The sequence below is a fragment of the Bos taurus genome, chromosome X (assembly GCF_002263795.3).
Source record: "Bos taurus isolate L1 Dominette 01449 registration number 42190680 breed Hereford chromosome X, ARS-UCD2.0, whole genome shotgun sequence".
Taxonomy (NCBI): domain Eukaryota; kingdom Metazoa; phylum Chordata; class Mammalia; order Artiodactyla; family Bovidae; genus Bos; species Bos taurus.
The window spans coordinates 39,466,954-39,491,160 of NC_037357.1; positions in this window are offsets into that span (position 1 = coordinate 39,466,954).

Sequence of the window (24,207 nt, forward strand, 5' to 3'; positions counted from 1 at the left end):
CATAACCAGCTGTTATCATCTCCTTAAGCTGTTGTTATGTGATAAAATCTTCTAGTGTATACTTGATATTTAGATATGTGTCGGTAGCTACAAACCTTGGAGATATCAAATGCTACTTTCTTTTGTAAAAATCAGAGATAATAAAACATTTGGAATGTGACAGACATATATCTGTAGTTGTAGATACTTTTTTGCTATATTTTTCATTTCTTTGATGTGTGATTCATGATTTTTGCAGAAGATAACATAAAAAGAATTATTATATTCATTTATAATTATATATTCTTGAAACAAATAAAGAATCATTTCCCTTGTTCTTAAAATGAAATTTAACATTAAAGTTGATATCATATGTTGATAATACACTTGATAACACGTGTTGATATTACTTTCATTTAAGCCATTTAAGATATGCCTTAAGCATTTACTTGTATCTCATTTGTACATTGAAAGAGGAAATGGCAACCTATTCCAATATTCTTTCCTGGAAAATTCCACTAGCAGAGGAGCCTGGTGGGCTACAGTCCATGGGGTCAACTGAGCACGGCTCGGTGGTGGCAGCATTTGTACATATTTCCATTTTAAAAGAAATGACAAACATGCTCCTAACTACCATAAACTTAAATTGTTGGGAAGTAAGAAATGACTGAGGAGTAATTAGGTATTCTGAGGGTGAATTGTTTCTACTGGTTTAGAAAATTACATTGAACCTGTAACTTCAACATGCATTGTTTTTCTTTAAACTTTTGTCTATAGGAATAATTTTGTGCTTATTTTTTTTTTTTTAGTTGTAAAACTCTAGCTTTTAATACAATTCAAAGATTAAGTGACAGAAAAAATGTTTTCAAAGAAAAATCTACAGAACACCTCACCATGCAAGATGGGTAATTCTTTAGGGATATCAATATGCCTTAATAAAACATGATATTTTACATAGGTTAAAATTCTAAGTTTAACAACAGCTATATGTATCCTTGGATGAAGCACAAGCTGAAATCAAGATTGCTGGGAGAAATATCAATAATCCCAGATATGCAGGTAACAACACCCTTATGGCAGAAAGTGAAGAGGAACTAAAGAGCCTCTTGATGAAGGTGAAAGAGGAGAGTGAAGAGCTGGCTTAAAACTCAGCATAAAAAAACTAAGATCATGGCATCCAGTCCCATCATTTCATGGCAAATAGATGGGAAAACAATGGAAACAGTGAGAGACTTCATTTGGGGTGGGGGGGGGGGCGGCTACAAAAATCACTGCAGATGGTGACTGCAGCCATGAAATTAAAAGACACTTGTTCCTTGGAACAAAAGCTATGACCAACATAGCTTATTAAAAAGATTCGTCTTTTTATTACAAAGATCTGTGTAGTCAAAGCTATGGTTTTTCCAGTAGTCACGTGTGGATGTTAGAGTTGGACTGTAAAGAAAGATGAGTGGCAAATAATTGATGCTTTTGAACTGTAGTATTGGAGAAGACTCTTAAGAGTCCATTCGACTGCAAGGAGATCCAACAAGTCAATCCTAAAGGAAATCAGTCGCGAATATTCATTGGAAGAATTGATGCTGAAGCTGAAGCTCCAATACTTTGGCCACTTGGTGTGAAAAGCTGACTCATTGGAAATGACCTTGATCCTAGGAAAGATTGAAGACAGGAGGATAAAGGGATGGGAGAGAATGGCATGGTTGAATGGCATCACTGACTGGATGGACATGAGTTTGAGCAAGCTCCAGGAGTTGGTGATGGCCAGGGAAGCCTGGTGTGCTGCAGTCCATGGTTCACAAAGAGTAAGACACGACTGAGTGACTGAACTGATACTTATCTTTCAAACATCAACTATTCCTTTATATTCTCATCTAAATATTCTTAGTAGATACTTCCCTAGTTACTTTGGTGGGCACCACTAGATTTTGAGATAGAAGTTTCCTCTGTCATTATTCTGGTACCATGATTGATTTACTAAAATTGTTTTTAAAAGAGCAAAATGTCCTTTTAGAAAATGGAACCCCTCCTTTCACCCCAGCGAATAGATTTTATAATCTATTCTGTAGTTTGCTTAAGGATTTCAATATGCTAGCTACATCCCATAAGGGATCACTTACAATTTATAACCCTCAGAGTAACTGCACCAACCTATTATTTGACAAAAGCTGGGAAAGCAATCATTTTTTCCTGGGAAGGAAGACCCAAGTTTCATTATAAGCGTGCTACTATACTTAATTACACTAGGTCCTAATCTGGGGTTTACAAAAGGAAGGAGACAATGAAAAGTAAGCAAACAACAGCCAATAATGTTTTTAGAAGTGCTGAATGTTTTAAAATAGCAATAGTCTCTTGACAGCATCCTTATCAGCAAAGATTTCCATCAGTATGGCAGGAATATAGTTGCTATCATCAAATAGAAAGCTGCACAGTCACTGAAATTTTTTAGAATGAAGCCCTGTGCACTGTTCCCAAGTGCTCTTGGTCATCTGAATTGATTTTCACCACTGGGAATAGTGGAAATACCAAAGAATGCCACACCTCTCCTGAATTAAATGGCCTGACAGTTATATCATATTGTAAAAGTCAAATACAAAAGAATTTGATCTCCAGATTATTTTTATGTAGTAAATTTCATGATTTTATTTATTTTTAAAGAGTTTATATCCAAGTGAATGTATTTTTTCCAGTTTTGTTGAGATATAATTTACATTCATCACTGTATAATTTTAAGGTATACAGCATGATTTGATTAACATATACTGTGGAGTAACTGCCACAATAAGTTTAGTTAACAGCCATCATCTCATGTAGATACAAAAAAGAGAAAGAAAAAGGTTTTCTTCCTTGTGATGAGAAGCCTTAGGGTCTACTTTTTAAAATAATTTTCAAATACCATACAGCAGCATTAACTATACTCATCACATTGTATGTTATATACCTGGTACTTGTATACCAAAAAAGTTAATCAATAGTCAATCTAAGAAAAAAAAAAAAAAAAATTCAAACCAACATGAGGATTATAACCTGGCAAACATCTTTCAGAAAGCTCTAAGATGTGTTCCAAAGAGGTAATGGGGTAAATCAGTATATATGTGATTTTAGAGAAGGAATACATGCATTCAAGTACATACCTTGGTAGAAGGTTACTGCTATTTGCAAGGTACAGATATCTTAGTTAATGGTTTTAGTACTTTTCTAAGTATAGGAAGATGCAAGAAACTGAGTTTATAAATTTTTTTTTGAAAATATTTAAATATCTCATGGCCTGTTCTGCCTGTTTTCCCAGAGCACTGAATGCCTCATCCTGATCTTTTAGCAACTGGACTGGCTAATGACTTGAATCTTATAGAACTAGATGATGGGCAAAATTACTTATTTTAGAATCACTTACCTTATGGCCTTATTAATATTTCTACCAAGATTTGCAAGGCATTTCCTGATCAGTATGTTCATGGCACTGCTGCTGCTGCTAAGTCGCTTCAGTTGTGTATGACTCTGTGCGACCCCATAGATGGCAGCCCAACAGCCTCCCCCGTCCCTGGGATTCTCCAGGCAAGAACACTGGAGTGGGTTGCCATTTCCTTCTCCAATGAATGAAAGTGAAAAATGAAAGTGAAGATGCTCAGGCGTATCTGATTCTTAGCGACCCCAGGGACTGCAGCCTACCAGGCTCCTCCGTCCATGGGATTTTCCAGGTAAGAGTACTGGAGTGGGGTGCCATCGCCTTCTCCAGTTCATGGCACTAGGAACATCCATTCCCAGGTCAAATGAGGATTCTGTTGACAGACATTTGGTATGCTATTATTGGACCAGGCCCTATTAAGAGTAGCCAGAAACCTCTAGACTGCCTGTCTTATTAGTCTGTCATGGTCCACAAAACGGTGTGCTTTTTTTTTGCTTTTTCCCATATCTAGAGTTCAACTATTACAATCTTATCATTTCAGCTCAGTCCAGTCTCAGTCGTCTCTGACTCTGTGACCCCATGGACTGCAGCACGCCAGCCTTCCCTGTCCATCACCAACTCCTGGAGCTGGCACAAACTCATGTCCATGGAGTCAGTGATGCCATCCAACCATCTCATCCTCCGTCATACCCTTCTCCTCTTGCCTTCAATCTTGCCCAGCATCAGAGTCTATTCTAATAAGTCCATCCTTCACATCAGGTAGTCAAAGTATTGGAGTTTCAGCTTCAGCATCATTCAGAAATATTCATTTCTTCCAATGAATATTCTGGACTGATTTCCTTAAGGATTGACTGGTTTGATCTCCTTGCAGTCCAAGGGACTCTCAAGAGTCTTCTCCAACACCACCTTTCAAAAGCATCAATTCTTCAGTGCTTAGCTTTCTTTATAGTAAAACTTTCACAGCCTAACATGAATACTAGAAAAACCATAGCTTTGACTAGATGGGCCACTGTCAACAAAGTAGTATCTGTGTTTTTTTAATATGCTATCTAGGTTGACCATAGCTTTTTTTTTCAAGGAGCAAGCATCATTTAACTTCATGGCTGCAGTCACCATCTGCAGTGAATTTGGAGCCCAAAAAAATAGCGTCTGTCACTGTTTCCACTGTTTTCCCATCTATTTGCCATGAAGATCATGGATGCCATAATCTTACTTTTCTGAATGTTGAGTTTTAAGCCAACTTTTTAACTCTCCTCTTTCACTTTCATCAAGAGGCTCTTTAGTTTCTCTTCACTTTCTGCCATAAGGCTGGTGTCATCTGCATATCTAAGGTTATTGATATTTCTCCTGGCAATCTTGATTCCAGCTTGTGTTTCATTCAGCCTGACATTTCGCATGATGTACTCTGCATATAAGTTAAATAAGCAGGGTGACAATATATAGCCTTGACGTACTCCTTTCCCAATTTGGAAACAGTCTGTTTTTCCATGTCCGGTTCTAACTGTGTCTACTTGACATGCATGTGGATTTCTCACGAGGCAGGTAAAGTGGTCTGGTATTCCCATCTCTTTAAGGATTTTCCATAGTTTGTTGTGATTCACACAGTCAAAGGCTTTGACATAGTCAATAAAGCAGAGGTAGATATTTTGATGGAATTCTCTTGCTTTTTATAGGATCCAACAGATGTTGGCAATTTGGTCTCTGATTCCTCTGCCTTTCTAAATCGAGTTTGAACATCTGGAAGTTCACGATTCAAGTACTGTTGAAGCTTGGCTTGGAGAATTTTGAGCATTATTATGTTAGTGTGTGGGGTGAGTGTAATTGTGCGGTAGTTTGAACATTCTTTGGCATTGCCCTTCTTTGGGATTGGAATGAAAACTGACCTTTTCCAGTCCTGAGTTTTCCACTCAGGAAAACCACTGCTGAGTTTTCCAAATTTGGTGGTGTATTTGGTGGCACTTTCACAGCATCATCTTTTAGGATTTGAAATAGCTCAACTGGAATTCCATCACTTCCACTAGCTTTGTTCATAGAGATGCTTCCTAAGGCCCACTTGACTTTGCATTCTAGGATGTCTGGCTCTAGGTGAGTGATCACATCATGGTTATCTGGGTAATAAATATTTTTTAAATAGTTCTTCTCTGTGTTCTTGCCACCTCTTCTTAATATCTTCTGCTTCTGTTAAGTCCATCCCATTTCTGTCCTTTATTGTGCCCATATTTGCATGAAATTTTCCTTTGGTATCTCTAATTTTCTCAAAGAGATCTCCAGTCTTTCCCGTTCTGTTGTTTTGTTCTATTTCTTTGCATTGATCACTGAGGAAGGCTTTCTTATCTCTCCTCACTATTCTCTGGAACTCTGCATTCAGATAGTTATATCTTTCCTTTTCTCCTTTGCCTTTAGCTTCTCTTCTTTTGTCAGCTATTTGTAAAACCTCCTCAGACAAACATTTTGCCTTTTTGCATTTCTTTTTCTTGGAAACAGATGCCATAATCTTAGTTTTTTGAATGTTGAGTTTTAAGCTGACTTTTTTACTCTCCTCTTTCACTTTCAACAAGACACTGTTTAGTTCTTCTTCACTTTCTGCCCCAAGGGTGGTGTCATCTGAGTATCTGAGGTTATTGATATTTCTCCTGGAAATCTTGATTCAATCAAGCCCAGCATTTCACATGATGTTCGGAACTGTATATTTGGTCATTAGTTTCAAGTCATCTAATCATCATTAATTTTTTCTGAGTCTCAGTTACCAGTTGGTAATGCAAGAAACAATAATCTTATAGAGAAGGCAAAACAAGTAACATATCTAGTCACATTAATAGGGTCAAAAGTAAGTATTTAACCTAGGAACTTCAATTAGGAGTGGCTCAATATTTTCCCAGTATCTGATCTGATCATTCTCTTCTGCTCCAATAGCTATCTGTAAGGGAAATTATATATTGGCATTGTACATAAAGTTCACCAAAGATGTCTGCACATACAAAGTGAGTGATGGTTCATCATGACCACTTACAGGATTGAGAAAAGAATGTTATCTTGTAAGGAGTTACATGGCTGATGCCAAAAGAAGAGAAACTAATCTTTATGGTAGAGCAGAAATATTTCTGCCACTAAGGAGGTCATATTAACACATAATGTAGATGTGCAGAGCACACTAGAGGGGAGGAAGGAGGCCCAAATAGGGAGAGAAAAAAATGTTTAAATTTTCTTGTTTTCCCTCAAATATGAATTTTTATTTCATCATAGATATTTGTCTTATAACTGTAAGTTTGTATATGCTGACTACCTTCATCCAACTCCCCTCTCCCCACATCTGGTAACCACAAGTCTCATTTCTTTTTCTATGAGGGTTTTTTTTTTTTTAATCCCACATAAGTGATATAAGATGGTGTTTGTCTTTCTTTACCCAAATTATTTCACTTAACAAAATGCCCTCAAAGTCCATCCATTCATGTTGTTGCAAATAGCAGTATTTCCTTCTTTTATGGTTGAATAATATTCCAATGTGTAAATGTACCACATGTTTAATATTCATATGCCAATGGCCACTTAGTATTTCCCCATATCATGGATATTGTAAACAACCTTGATATGTGGTGCTCTGTGATGACCTAGGATAGGGAGGGTGGGAAGGAGGCTTAAAAGGGTGAGGATATGTGTACACTTATATCTGACTTACATTGCTGTATAGCAGAAATCAGCACAACATTATAAACCAACTATCATCCAATTTAAAATAATAATAATAATACAGATCCAACACATGGGAGGGAAAAGGCAACCCAATTTAGAAATAGGCAATTTCTAAATGAATACTAGACTGGAACAGATAAACAAATGGCCAGTAAATACAAGAAAGGATGTTCAAAGTCATTAGATATGATGGAAATGCATATTAAAACTACAGTGACATAACACTTCACACCTTAACAGAATGCCTAAAATCAAGAAAAAGATGATGGCAAGTGTTGGTGAGGACGTGGAGAAATTGGAAGCATCATGCATTGTTTGAAGGATTGCAAACAAAATACAAACAGCTTTGAAAACCAATCTGACAGTTCCTCAGTTATCATAGCTATCATATGACCCAGAAATTCTATTCCTAGACATATACTCAACTGAATCCTGAGTTCCAAAGGATAGCAAGGAGAAATAAGAAAGACTTCATCAAAGATCAATGAAAAGAAATAGAGGAAAATATAGACTGGGAAAGACTAGAGATCTCTTCAAGAAAATCAGAGATAGCAAGGGAACATTTCATGCAAAGATGAGCACAATAAAGGACAGATTTCAGATGGACCTAACAGAAGCAGAAGCTATTAAGAAGAGGTGACAAGATACATAGAAGAACTGTACAAAAAAAGATATTCATGACACAGATAACCACGATAGTGTGATCACCCACCTAGAGCCTGCCATCCTAGAAAGTGAAGTCAAGAGGGCCTTAGGAAGCATCACTATGAACAAAGCTAGTGGAGGTGATAGAATTCCAGGTGAGTTATTTCAAATCCTAAAACATGATGCTGTGAAAATGCTGCACTCAATATGCCAGCAAATTTGGAAAATTCAGCAGTGGCCACAGGACTGGAAAAGGTCAGTTTTCATTCCAATCTCAAAGAAAGACAATGCCAAACAATGTTCAAACTACTGCACACTTGCATTCATCTCACACGCTAGCAAAGTAATGCTAAAAATTCTCCAAGACAGGCTTCAGCAATACGTGAACCATGAACTTCCAGATGTTCAAGCTGGATTTAGAAAAGGCAGAAGCAGAGATCAAACTGGCAACATCCACTGGATCATCGATAGTACAAGATACTTTGAGGAAAACACCTACTTTTGCCTTATTGGCTATGCCAAAGCCTTTGACTGTGTGGATCACAACAAACTATGGAAAATTCTTAAAGAGATGGGAATACCAGACCAGCTGACTTGCCTCCTAAGAAATCTGTATGGCAGTCAAGAAGCAACAGTTAGAACTGGGCATGGAACAACAGACTGGTTTCAAATTAAGAACAGAGTACATCAAGGCTGTATATTGTCACCCTACTAATTTACCTTATATGCAGAGTACATCATGAGAAATGCTGGGCTGGATGAAGCACAAGCCAGAAGCAAGCTTACAAGGAGAAATATCGATAACTTCTGATATTTAGATGACACCACCCTTATGGCAGAAAAGGAAGAAGAACTACAGAGCCTCTTGATGAAAGTGAAAGAGGAGAGTGAAAATTTTGGCTTAAAACAACATTCAGAAAGCTAACATCATGGCATCCAGTCCCATCACTTCATGGCAAATAGATGGGGAAATAACAGAAACAGTGACAGACTTTATATTTTGGGGCTGCAAAATCACTGCCGATGGTGACTGCCACCATGAAATTAAAAGGTGCTTGCTCCTTGGAAGAAAAGCTATGACCAACCTAGATAGCATATTAAAAAGCAGAGACATTACTTTACCAACAAAGGTATATCTAGTCAAAGCTATGGTTATTCTGGTAGTCATGTATGGATGTGAGAGTTGGAGTATAAAGAGCTGAGTGCCAAAGAATTCATGCTTTTGAACTGTGGTGTTGGAGAAGACTCTTTAGAGGGTTCCTTGGACAGTAAGGAGATCCAACCAGTTCATCCTAAAAGAAAAAAAGTCCTGAATATTCATTGGAAGGACTGATGCTGAAGCTGAAGCTCCAATACTTTGGCCACCTGATGTGAACAAATGACTCATTGGAAAGGGCTCTGATGGTGGGAAAGACTGAAAATGGGAGAAGGGGACAACAGAGAATGAGATGGTTGGATGGCATCAGGAACTCGATAGACATGAGTTTGAATAAGCCCCAGGCATTGATGTTGGACAAGGAGGCTTGACATACTGAGCCCATGGGGTCACAAAGGGTCAGACATGACTGAGCAACTGAACTGATCAGATCAAATCAGATCAGTCGCTCAGTTGTGTCCGACTCTTTGCGACCCCATGATCGCAGCACGCCAGGCCTCCCTGTCCATCACCAACTCCTGGAGTTCACTCAAATTCATGTCCATCGAGTCAGTGATGCCATCCAGCCATCTCATCCTCTGTCGTCCCCTTCTCCTCTTGCCCCTAATCCCTCCCAGCATCAGAGTCTTTTCCAATGAGTCAACTCTTCGCATGAGGTGGCCAAAGTACTGGAGTTTCAGCTTTAGCATCATTCCTTCCAAAGAAATTCCAGGGTTGATTTCCTTTAGCATGGTCTCGTTGGATATCCTTGCAGTCCAAGGGACTCTCAAGACTCTGCTCCAACACCACAGTTCAAAAGCATCAATTCTTCGGTGCTCAGCCTTCTTCACAGTCCAACTCTCACATCCATACATGACCACAGGAAAAACCATTCCCTTGACTAGACAAAACTTTGTTGGAAAAGTAATGTCTCTGCTTTTGAATATGCTATCTAGGTTGGTCATAACTTTCCTTCCAAGGAGTAAGCATCTTTTAATTTCATGGCTGCAGTCAGCATCTGCAGTGATTTTGGAGCCCAGAAAAATAAAGTCTGACTCTGTTTCCACTGTTTCCCCAACTATGTCCCATGAAGTGATGGGACAGGATGCCATGATCTTCGTTTTCTGAATGTTGAGCTTTAAGCCAATTTTTTCACTCTCCATTTCACCTTCATCAAGAGGCTTTTTAGTTCCTCTTCACTTTCTGCCATAAGGGTGATGTCATCTGCATATCTGAGGTTATTGATATTTCTCCTGGCAATCTTGATTCCAGCTTGTGTTTCTTCCAGTCCAGCGTTTCTCATGATGTATTCTGCATATAAGTTAAATAAACAGGGTGACAATATACAGCCTTGACGTACTCCTTTTCCTATTTGGAACCAGTCTGTTGTTCCATGTCCAGTTCTAACTGTTGCTTCCTGACCTGCATACAGATTTCTCAAGAGGCAGGACAGGTGGTCTGGTATTCCCATCTCTTTCAGAATTTTCCACAGTTTATTGTGATCCACACAGTCAAAGGCTTTGGCATAGTCAATAAAGCAGAAATAGATGTTTATCTGGAACTCTCTTGCTTTGTGATGATCCAGCGGATGTTGCCAATTTGATCTCTGGTTCCTCTGCCTTTTCTAAAACCAGCTTGAATATCAGGAAGTTCACTGTTCACATATTGCTGAAGCCTGGCTTGGAGAATTTTGAGCATTACTTTACTAGCGTGTGAGATGAGTGCAATTGTGCGGTAGTTTGAGCATTCTTTGGCATTGGAATGAAAACTGACATTTTCCAGTCTTGTGGCCACTGCTGAGTTTTCCAAATTTGCTGGCATATTGAGTGCAGCACTTTCACAGCATCTTCTTTCAGGATTTGAAATAACTCATCTGGAATTCCATCACCTCCACTAGCTTTGTTCGTAGTGGTGCTTTCTAAGGACCTCTTGACTTCACATTCCAGGATGTCTGGCTCTAGGTCAGTGATCACACCATCGTGATCATCTGGGTCGTGAAGATCTTTTTTTTGCATAGTTCTTCTGTATATTCTTGCCACCTCTTCTTAATATCTTCTGCTTCTGTTAGGTCCATACCATTTCTGTCCTTTATCGAGTCCATCTTTGCATGAAATGTTCCTTTGATATCTCTGATTTTCTTGAAGAGATCTCTAGTCTTTCCCATTCTGTTATTTTCCTCTATTTCTTTGCATTTTTCGCTGAAGAAGGCTTTCTTATCTCTTCTTGCTATTTTTTGGAACTCTGCATTCAGATGTTTATATCTTTCCTTTTCTCCTTTGCTTTTCGCTTCTCTTCTTCTCACAGCTATTTGTAAGGCCTCCCCAGACAGCCATTTTGTTTTTTTGTTTTTCTTTTCCATGGGGATGGTCTTGATTCCTGTCTCCTGTACAATGTCACGAACCTCATTCCATAGCTCATCAGGCATTCTATCAGATCTAGGCTTCTGCTGTGTTACTGGTTGGGGCATAGAGTTGCATTACTGTGATATTGAATGGTTTGCCTTGGAAACAAACAGAGATCATTCTGTCGTTTTTGAGATTGCATCCAAGTACTGCATTTCGGACTCTTTTGTTGACCATGATGGCTACTCCATTTCTTCTGAGGGATTCCTGCCCGCAGTAGTAGATATAATGGTCATCTGAGTTAAATTCACCCATTCCAGTCCATTTCAGTTCGCTGATTCCTAGAATGTCAGCATTCACTCTTGCCATCTCTTGTTTGACCACTTCCAATTTGCCTTGATTCATGGACCTGACATTCCAGGTTCCTATGCAATATTGCTCTTTACAGCATCAGACCTTGCTTCTATCACCAGTCACACCCACAGCTGGGTATTCTTTTTGCTTTGGCTCCATCCCTTCATTCTTTCTGGAGTTATTTCTCCACTGATCCTCAGTAGCATATTGGGCACCTACTCACCTGGGGAGTTTCTCTTTCAGTATCCTATCCTTTTGCCTTTTCATACTGTTCATGGGGTTCTCAAGGCAAGAATACTGAAGTGATTTTCCATTCCCTTCTCCAGTGGACCACATTCTGTCAGATCTCTCCACCATGACCCACCCATCTTGGGTTGCCCCACAGGCATGGCTTAGTTTCATTGAGTTAGACAAGGCTGTGGTCCTAGTGTGATTAGATTGACTAGTTTTCTGTGTGTATGGTTTCAATGTGTCTGCCCTCTGATAACACCTACCATCTTACTTGGGTTTCTCTTACCTTGGGCATGGGGTATCTCTTCACGGCTGCTCCAGAAAAGCACAGCCAATGCTCCTTACCTTGGATGAGGGATATCAACTGAACTGACTGAGACATATATCCAAGAAAAATTAAGACACATGTTCACCCAAAAACTTCATGAATAATCGTGGCAGCATTATTCATAATAGCCAAAAAAGGGGAAACAACCCAAATGTCCATCAAATGATGAATGGATACACAAACTGTGGAATGGAACAGCATTGGAATTGTAAAGTTCCAGACAATTGAATATTATTTGGCAGTTAAAAGAATACAAGCAGCAACATGAATGAACTATGAAAACATTATGTTAAGTGAAAGAAGCCAGTTACAAAAGACCAGATATTATATGATTCCACTTATGTTAAATATCCAAAGTAGAACTTTCTGTCCAGAGACAAAATGTTTGTTAATAGAAGTTGCCTGAGGACAGAGTGGTTGTGAGTGACAGTCAAATCTTTGTGGTTTCTTTTTGGTGTGATGAAAATATTCTAAAATTGAATGTGATGATAGTTACATAGCTCTGTGATTACACTAAAACTGTTCAGTGGTACACTAAATGGGTGAATTGTGTGGTTTATAAATTATGTCTCAAAACAGCTGCAACCAAAAAAGAAAAATTGTCACCATGTATATGGAGGTGAAGATATCTCTTCAACTTAGTGTTTTCCTTTTCTTTGGATATAGTTCCAGATGTATAACTGTTGGATCATATGGTCGTTCTATTTTTAATTTTTTGAGGACTCTCCAAATTGTTTTACATAGTGGCTGCACTATTTATATTCACATCAACAGTATACAAGTGTTCCCTTTTCCCCACATCCTTGCCAGCATTTGTTATCTCTTGTTTTTTGATGATAGTCATTCTACCAAATGTGAGATAGAATCTATGACTTTGACCTGTGTTTCCCTGGTGATTAGTGATATTAAGCACCTTTTAATGTATTTGTTGACCATTTGTATATCTTCTTTGGTAAAATATCTATTCATGTCCTTTACTCATTTTAAATTGGATTGTGTGCTCAGTCACTCAGTCGTTTCTGACTCTGCAGCCCCATAGACTGCAGCCCACCAGGCTCCTCTGTCCATGGAATTTTATAGGGAAGAATACTGGAGTGGGTTGCCATTTTCTCCTCCAGGTGATCTTTCTGATACAGGGATCAAACCCACAGCTCCTTCATTGTATGGTTTTATACATTTTTGGTATATGGCTTAAAAATATTTTTCCCATTCCATAGGTTGTCTTTTCACTTTGTTGATTATTTCTTTCATGTAAAAATGATTCTGCTTTCATGTTTACATACTCGTCTCCAGAGAAATTGGCTCAGTATTAGCAGAAAAATATGGAATGTAGAAAATTTGGATGAAAATATTAAGATAATTCTGAGAATGAAGTAGATTTTAAGTTGAAGACAAAAAGAAAATCCTTATATCTATGCAAATAGACAAAATGGCACACTGTACAATATAGTGTGCCAGATATAGGGCCATGGACTTTATGGATATAGTGCCATTATATATATATATATATATATATATATATATATATATATAATATCTCTATTTCAGAAGTGAAGTATCTTAGCCTCTGATAAAGTGACTAGTCCAAATGTATGCTGGTAGCAAATGATAAAGTGGTGTTAAAATGTAGTTTGATTCCTGATGCCTTCTCTTATCCATTATACTACAGTGCCTCACAAATGTAGGAAGACTTTCATTTGTTTAGTACTAATAAAAGAAGTCAGGCAAATGAAGGAACAAAGTGTGTCTAAAATGTGTGCTGCCTCTAGGCAGCAACATGTCAGCTTGCATTCCCATGAACAACTGCTCCAAAGTAATGACTGTTTGACAGGAATTCTTTCTCCACTAGGGGGTCAGTTATGTGAGAAGTTGAATATTTTAAAAGAGTTGAATTAATGGAACTAACATTTATTTAACCAATTTAAAAATACTTCCTTCTTTCTCCAAAATACACTTGCCATTTTTATTAGAATTGATTTAAACCACTGAAAATATAAGTAGACCCAAGCACTCCATGAACAAAACTGGGGAAATTATTTCATGAATCAAAATTCAAGGATATGTTCTTTTTCTCTGTCTACTAGGTGACGTGATGATCAGTTGGGGCATGGCACAAATCTCAATTTTTCTATAAATGGCTCCTTGATCCTTCTAGAGAGTTTTTGTGAATCTTTCCTTTTATCTGGAAGCAACTTCTTCATGCTTTCCATGCCAAATCATGCAATGCACTGAAATTATATTTTCATGCTTACCTTACTACTGTGCATTTTAAAGAGCTGGAATCAGGTGTGTATTCATCTCCCTACCTCTACTAATCAATACAATTCCCAAAGCATAGGAAGCACTTCAGATCAGATCAGATCAGTTGCTCAGTCGTGTCCAGCTCTTTGCAACCCCATGAATCGCAGCACGCCAGGCCTCCCTGTCCATCACCAACTACCGGACTTCACTCAGACTCACGTCCATTGAGTCAGTGATGCCATCCAGCCATCTAATCCTCTGTCGTCCCCGTCTCCTCTTGCCCCTAATCCCTCCCAGCATCAGAATCTTTATCAATGAGTCAACTCTTCGCATGAGGTGGCCAAAGTACTGGAGTTTCAGCTTTAGCATCATTCCTTCCAAAGAAATCCCAGGGCTGACCTCCTTCAGAATGGACTGGTTGGATCTCCTTGCAGTCCAAGGGACTCTCAAGAGTCTTCTCCAACACCACAGTTCAAAAGTGTCAATTCTTCGGCACTCAGCCTTCTTCACAGTCCAACCCTCACATCCATACATGACCACAGGAAAAACCATAGCCTTGACTAGACGAACCTTTTTTGGGAAAGTAATGTCTCTGCTTTTGAATATGCTATCTAGGTTGGTCATAACTTTCCTTCCAGGGAGTAAGTGTCTTTTAATTTCATGGCTGCAGTCAGCATCTGCAGTGATTTTGGAGCCCAGAAAAATAAAGTCTGACTCTGTTTCCCCATCTATTTCCCATGAAGTGATAGGACCAGATGCCATGATCTTCATTTTCTGAATGTTGAGCTTTAAGCCAATTTTTTCACTCTCCACTTTCACTTTCATCAAGAGGCTTTTTAGTTCCTCTTCACTTTCTGCCATAAGGGTGGTGTCATCTGCATATCTGAGGTTATTGATATTTCTCCTGGCAATCTTGATTCCAGCTTGTGTTTCTTCCAGTCCAGCGTTTCTCATGATGTACTCTGCATATAAGTTAACTAAACAGGGTGACAATATACAGCCTTGACGTACTTCTTTTCCTATTTGGAACCAGTCTGTTGTTCCATGTCCAGTTCTAACTGTTGCTTCCTGACCTGCATACAAATTTCTCAAGAGGCAGATCAGGTGGTCTGGTATTCCCATCTCTTTCAGAATTTTCCACAGTTTATTGTGATCCACACAGTCAAAGGCTTTGGAATAGTCAATAAAGCAGAAATAGATGTTTTTCTGGAACTCTCTTTCTTTTTCCATGATCCAGCAGATGTTGACAATTTGATCTCTAGGGAAGTTTATAGCAATACATAATCCTACATCAAGAAACAATTAAAACATTGAATAGATTGCCTAACTCTACATCTAAAACAACTGGAAAAAGAAGAACAAAACAATTTAGTGGAAGGAAAGAAATCATAAATATCCAAACAGAAATAAATGAAAAAGAAATGAAGTAAACAATAGTAAAGATTAATAAAACTAAAAGCTGATTCTTTTAGAAGATAAACAAAATTGACAAACCCTTAGCCAGACTCATCAAGATAAAAGAGAGAAATCAAATCAATAAAATTAGAAATGAAAAAAGAAAGATTACAACAGACAATGCAGAAATACAAAGGATTATAATAGACTATTATGAACAACTATATGGAAATAAAATGGATAACCTGGAAGAAATGGACAGATTCTTAGAAAAGTCCAATCTTCCAGGACTGAACCAGGAAGAAATAGAAATTTTGAACAACCCAACTAAAAGCACTGAAATTGAAGCTGTGATCAACAGTCTCCCAAAAAACAAAATCCCAGGACCAGATGGTTTCACAGGAGAATTCTGTCAAACATTTAGGGAAGCGCTAATGCCTATCCTTCTAAAACTCTTTCAAAAAACTGCAGATGTAGGAACACTTCCAAACTCATTCTATGAGGCCACCATCATGCTGATACCAAAACCAGACAAAGGCAACACAAAAAAAGAAAACTACTGGCTAATATCACTGATGAACATAGATGCAAAAATCCTCAACAAAATTTTAGCACACAGAACTCAGGAACACATCAAAGAGCTCACACACCATAATAAAGTTGGTTTTATTCCAGGAATGCAAGGATTCTTCAATGTACACAAATCAATCAATGTGATACACCAGATATTAACAAATTGAAAGATATGATAATCTCAATAGATGCAGCAAAAGCCTTTGACAAAATTCAGCACTGACTTGTTATTAAAACTCTTCAAAATAAAAAAGGAGGGAGGCATTCAAGGAACCTACGATTTGTTGTTAAAACTCTTTAAAAAAAAAAAGGGGGGGGAGGACATTCAAGGAACCTACCTCAACATAGTAAAGGCCATATATAGTAAGCCTACAGCAAACATTATTCTCAATGGTGAAAAACTGAAAGCATTCCTCCTAAGATCAGGAACAAGACAAGGGTGTCCATTTTTTCCACTATTATTCAACATAGTTCTGGAAGTCCTAGCTATAGTAATCAGAGAAAAAAAAGAAATAAGAGGAATCCACATCTGAAAAGAAGTAAAGCTCTCATTGTTTGCAGATGGCATGATACTGTACATGGAAAACCCTAAAGATAGTATCAGAAAGTTACGAGAGCTAATCAGTAAATTCAGCAAAGTCACACAGTACAAAATCAATACACATAAACCATTTGCATTTTTATATGCAAATAATGAAAATTCTGAAAGAGAAATTAAGCAATCCATCCCATTCACCATTGCCACAAAAAGAATTAAATATCTAGGAATAAACTTACCTAAGGAGACAAAAGAACTGTACACAGAAAATTATGAGACACTAATGAAAGAAATCAAAGACAACATAAACAGATGGGGAGATATTCCATGTTCCTGGGTAAGAAGAATCAATATTGTGAAAATGACTATACTACTAAAAGCAATCTACAGATTCAATGTGATCCCTATCAAATTACCAGTGGCATTCTCCCCAGAACTAGAACAAAAAATTTCACAATTCATATGGAAATACAAAAGACCCCGAATAGCCAAAGCAATCTTGAGAAAGAAGAATGGAGCTTCCTGACTTCAGATTATACTACAAAGCTACAGTCATCAAGACAATAAGGTACTGGCACAAAAACAGAAGTATAGGCCAATGGAAAAAGATAGAAAGCCCAGAAATAAACCCATGCAACTATGGGTACCTTATTTTTTTGCAAAGGAGGAAAGAATATACAATGGAGCAAAGACAGCCTCTTCACTAAATGGTGCTGGGAAAACTGGACAGCTACATGTAAAAGAATGAAATTAGAACACTTCCTAACACTATGCTGCTGCTGCTGTTAAGTCGCTTCAGTCGTGTCCGACTCTGCGACCCCATAGACAGCGGCCCATCAGGCTCCCCCGTCGCTGGGATTCTCCAGACAAGAACACTGGAGTGGGTTGCCATTTCCTTCTCCAATGAATGAAAGGGAAAAGTGAAAGTGAAGTCGCTCAGTCGTGTCTGACTCTTCGTGACCCCATGGTCTGCAGCCTACCAGGCTCCTCCATCCATGGGATTTTCCAGGCAAGAGTACTGGAGTGGGGTGCCATTGCCTTCTCCATCCTAACACTATACACAAAGATAAACTCAAAATGGATTAAAGACCTAGATGTAAGACCATAATCCATTAAACTCTTAGAGGAAAACATAGGCAAGAGGCAGAACACTCAATGACATAAATCAAAGCAAGATCCTCTATGACCCACCTCCTAGAGTAACAGGGGAAAAAAAGTAAACAAGTGGGACCTGATTAAGCTTAAAAGCTTTTGTACAATAAAAGAAACTATAATCAAGATGAAAAAACAGCACCCAGAATGGGAGAAAATAATAGCAAATAAAACAGCTGACAAAGGATTAATTTCCAAAATATACAAGCAGTTCATACAACACAATGCCAGAAAAACAAACAACCCAATCAAAAAGTGGGGAAAAGACCTTTAAATAGACATTTCTCCAAAGAAGACATACAGACAGTGTGAAGACAGTGAAATCGCTCAGTCGTGTCCGACTCTTTGCGACCCCATGGACTGTAGCCTGCCAGGCTTCTCCATCCATGGGATTTTCCAGGCAAGAATACTGGAGTGGGTTGCCATTTCCTTCTCCAGGAGATCTTTCCAACCCAGGGATTGAACCTGGGTCTCCCACATTGTAGGCAGACGGTTTACCATCTGAGCCACCAGGGAATTTATGAAGACATACAGATGGCTAACAAATACATGAAAAGATGCTCAACATCACTCTTTATCAAAGAAATGCAAATCAAAACTACAATGAGATATTACCTGGCACAAGTCAGAATGGCCATCATCAAAAAGTCTACAAACAATAAATGCTGAAGATGGTGTGGAGAAAAGGGAACACTCTTGCACTGCTGGTGGGAATGAAAATTCGTACAGCCACTATGGAAGATGGTATGGAGATTAATTAAAGAAAAAAAAAAAAAAACTAGGGATAAAAGCACCATATGACCCAGCAATCCCACTCCTAAGCATATACCCTGAGGAAACCAAAATTGAAAGAGACACATGTATCCCATTGTTCATTGAAGCATTATTCACAATAGCTAGAGCATGGAAGTAATCTAGATGTTCATCGACAGATGAATGGATAAAGAAGCTGTGGTACATATACACAATGGGACATTACTCAGCCATAAAAAGGAACACAATTGAGTCAGTTCTAATGAGGTGGATGAACCTAGAACCTATTATACAGAGTGAAGTAAGTCAGAAAGAGAAAGATAGATATCGTATTCTAATGCATATATACTGAATCTAGAAAAATGGTACTGAAGAATTTATTTACAGGACAGCAATGGAAAAACAGACATAAGAATAGACTTTTGGACATGGGGAGAGGGGAGGAGAGGGTGAGATATATGAAAAGAGTAACATGGAAACTTACATTGCAATATATAAAATAGATAGCCAATGAGAATTTGCTGTATGGCTCAGGAAACTCAAACAGGGGCTCTGTGTCAACCTAGAGAGGTGGGATGGAGAGGGAGACGAGAGGGAGTTTCAAAACGGAGGGGATATATGTATACCTATGGCTGATTCATGTTGAGGTTTAACAGAAAACAACAAAATTATATAAAGCAATCATCCTTCAATTATAAAAAAGAAAAAAGCTGACAAAAGGGAACTTCCAAGAGCATTCTCACCCCCACATGGGGCAAACAGGATGTTTTGAAGGAGTATAGGGGTTTGTGCCTTTTATTTTAATATATATTAAACACATTTTTTAAAAGTGAAAAAAAAAAGAATTTCAGGAAAAGATTCACTTTTTAAAAGCATTAAATATTGCTTTTTTCACAGTAAGATTTTTAAATAATTTACATTTTTAGCTTTTTAATAATGCTTATAAATGCCTTTCAAAACAATTTCACTAATAGCTAATGAAACTCATAAGACTATCTTGTAAATGTATGTTACGGCAGCTTCAAAAGCTGTCACTATATGGTTTTGGCATAAAGTGTTCAATAAGAGTACTAAGTGAGACATAATAGCACAAATTTTGCAGACTAATACATTTCCTTTCTCAGCCTCTGAACATGGGCATAACCACTTTAGCGCTCATTTTGGTTTCTTAAATATGACTTTTTATGATAAATTAGTTTAGTTGTATTTAAAAAATGGATTAATATAAAATGGAATATGTGTATATTCTTTAATAGCCATAAGGAGGGAAAAAAACTTTTGTTGCTTAAGGAGACCTTTAAAGGAAGAAGAAAAGAGGGTTGAAAATAAAGTGAATAGGAAATAAAGTCCTCAGATTAAGATTTACAAAGTAATCCTTTTCCAAAAATGTATTCATGTATACTTTCAACAAGATATCATTACTTTAATATTCAGTAACTTTGCAGTTAATATTGACGTTGTATTAATGACTATTACATATATCTGCTTTTTCCTAAGTATTTCATCTTTGACAGCCTGCTGTGTTTTTCTAGTTTTCTAATTGATGAGCTTTTCTCACCTTGTGATTACCTAATTTTCACTTAATTGCTTTTAGTAATAAAGTTCATCTTGCATTTTTCTCCCATAAGGATTAGATTTTTTTTTTTTTAAGCAACAAATCATCTTGTAGAGCTGAAAATGATGCATCACATTAGGATGGTTTCTTTTCCTCTGAGAATTAGAAGACTACAATTTCAACTGAAGGTTGAAAAGGTTATTAAGTCTCCTATATTCAGTTGTTCATAATTTATTGAATGTCATACATAAACTTTCATTGGAAGAGAACATTTTCCAAGAAAAAGAAAGCAATGTAAAACAATATTAAACCAAATATATTTCCTCTTTATAAAACTATTGATGTGAGATTGCTTTCAAGCTCAGTTTTTCACTCAACATATTCTACAATTTATCTTGCTACTTCAACATCTCATCAACAAGTGCTCAAACACATTCAGGGCTATTTATTACAAAGTAAAACAACTAAAGACATTGTAAAATGATCATTTTTCTTATGTCCATCTTTTGCTTTAATAAAAATTTTTACATTAACTGCATATTTTCAGTCAGGATAAAACTTTCAACTGTGATACCAGATACATTGCTAGAAGACAAATTTTCATATTAAGCATAAAGTTGTGCCAAATATATAAATTAATACATATATTTTAATATGGCTACCATTTAGAATCAGAACAATTATTTAGACTTAATTTTCACATCATGACTTTACTGTATCTAAAAACAAAAAAGTAGTACAGCCTTTAATGTAAGGGGTCTACATATAAACATTTCACTCTTAAGAAGACTAACTCAATTATGTTATCAAAATAAAGTTTCTAAGGTGATTCTTTTCATGAAACTTTTCAGTCACATCAATATTTCAAGATAAACCACCAATCAATTTTTCTTATATATCACATAAGAATATTGAAAATTCTCAATTTGTGATCCTTGTGAATTTAATATTAGCTCATCTGGCTTAAGATGCAAATATGAGGACAGATCAATAATCACTCAGCTATGTAACTGATACTTTCCTAACACTTGAGGTAAAATAAAAACTTAAATACTGTGTAATGAGAGCCTCCAATTTTGTGGATTCTCTCATCCACCTAAACTTTGAGTAAAAATTTCTTTCAAATATTACTCACTAATTCTCATTAGTGCTTAATGCCTTTAAACAATACTTAGCACAGCTGTTTTTGATACTCCATATTAAGTAGTTGTTAATGGGATAATCACTTATGAAAGACCAGTGAGGCTGCAAGATGGGTAGACTTTATATTTTGTGTAATAAATATTGCCATTGAGGTTTGCAAAGTTTTTTTTTTTTTTTATAAAAATAGCAGTTTTAAATTACTATCTTTTGTGTAGTTATAAACTTAACTATAATCTATAGCTATGAGATTTTAATATATGATGACAGAATGTTTCATGTTTGAGTTATAAAATCTCTGCTGATATAATCTCCATTATCCTGGCCACTGTTGTACTTCAGGTTCATTTGGTTAGAAAATTGCCAACAAGGGGCCCTCTAATGAATAATACAGCTTCAAAACATCATAAGCATCCCAGTCTGATCAGTTTCATAAAAGGGATGATGAGTTATTTCATGAACAGCATATTATTAGGAAAAACTTGGAGACTTTGCTACTATGGTGTTTCCTTGGTACTCAAACTAGATAGAAAGAATTAGAGAACTAGGCAAGTAATATTTGTTCTGATGTGACCCAAATTGTGGCCATTAAGTGACAAGAAATCACCACTATAAGCGCGGGCGGCTCTGACCGGTGCACTAAGCACGGGCGGCTGCGACCTGCGCACTAAGCATGGCCAAGAGAAGCTACCCCACGTCCGAGGTCAGGGGCAGAAGCCGGGAGGACCTCATGCCTGAAGGGCGGTGGCCAAGAGGAGTTACCCCACGTCCGAGGTCAGGGGCAGCAGCCAAGAGTGCCAGACTGCGATGGCACAGGAATGGCCAAGAAGAGCTACCCAAGTCTGAGGTCGGGGTGGTGGCCGGGAGGAGCGACCCCATGTCCAAGGTCAGGGGCAGCAGCCGGGAGGACCTACCCCATGACACCACACCCGAGGCCAGGGGCAGCGGCCAGGAGGAGCTACCCCACGTCCAAGGAGCTGTGGCTACATGGGCATAGGAAGGCCTAGAGGAGTTATCCCATATTGAAGGTCAGGAAGGGCAGTGGTGAGGAGATACCCCTAGTCCAAGGTAAGGAGCAGTGTGTGCGCTTTGCTGGAACAGACGTGAAGAGATACCCCATGCCCAAGATAAGAGAAACCCAAGTAAGATGGTAGGTGTTGCAAGAGGGCATCAGAGGGCAGACACACTGAAACCATACTCACAGAAAACTAGTCAATCTAATCACACTAGGACCACAGCATTGTCTAACTCAATGAAACTAAGCCATGCGTGTGGGGTAACCCAAGATGGGTGGGTCATGGTGGAGAGATCTGACAGAATGTGGTCCACTGGAGAAGGGAATGGAAAATCACTTCAGTGTTCTTGCCTTGAGAACCCCATGAACAGTATGAAAAGGCAAAAGGATAGGATACTGAAAGAGAAACTCCCCAGGTGAGTAGGTGCCCAATATGCTACTGAGGATCAGTGGAGAAATAACTCCAGAAAGAATGAAGGGATGGAGCCAAAGCAAAAAGAATACCCAGCTGTGGATGTGACTGGTGATAGAAGCAAGGTCCAATGCTGTAAAGAGCAATATTGCATAGGAACCTGGAATGTCAGGTCCATGAATCAAGGCAAATTGGAAGTGGTCAAACAAGAGATGGCAAGAGTGAATGCTGACATTCTAGGAATCAGCGAACTGAAATGGACTGGAATGGGTGAATTTAACTCAGATGACCATTATATCTACTACTGCGGGCAGGAATCCCTCAGAAGAAATGGAGTAGCCATCATGGTCAACAAAAGAGTCCGAAATGCAGTACTTGGATGCAATCTCAAAAACGACAGAATGATCTCTGTTTGTTTCCAAGGCAAACCATTCAATATCACAGTAATGCAACTCTATGCCCCAACCAGTAACACAGCAGAAGCCTAGATCTGATAGAATGCCTGATGAGCTATGGAATGAGGTTCGTGACATTGTACAGGAGACAGGAATCAAGACCATCCCCATGGAAAAGAAAAACAAAAAAAAAACAAAATGGCTGTCTGGGGAGGCCTTACAAATAGCTGTGAGAAGAAGAGAAGCGAAAAGCAAAGGAGAAAAGGAAAGATATAAACATCTGAATGCAGAGTTCCAAAAAATAGCAAGAAGAGATAAGAAAGCCTTCTTCAGCGAAAAATGCAAAGAAATAGAGGAAAATAACAGAATGGGAAAGACTAGAGATCTCTTCAAGAAAATCAGAGATACCAAAGGAACATTTCATGCAAAGATGGGCTCGATAAAGGACAGAAATGGTATGGACCTAACAGAAGCAGAAGATATTAAGAAGAGGTGGCAAGAATACACAGAAGAACTATGCAAAAAAAGATCTTCATGACCCAGATGATCACGATGGTGTGATCACTGACCTAGAGCCAGACATCCTGGAATGTGAATTCAAGTGGTCCTTAGAAAGCACCACTATGAACAAAGCTAGTGGAGGTGATGGAATTCCAGATGAGTTATTTCAAATCCTGAAAGATGATGCTGTGGAATTGCTGCACTCAATATGCCAACAAATTTGGAAAACTCAGCAGTGGCCACAAGACTGGAAAATGTCAGTTTTCATTCCAATCCCAAAGAAAGGCAATGCCAAAGAATGCTCAGTCTACCACACAATTGCACTCATCTTACACGCTAGTAAAGTAATGCTCAAAATTCTCCAAGCCAGGCTTCAGCAATACATGAATCATGAACTTCCTGATATTCAAGCTGGTTTTAGAAAAGGCAG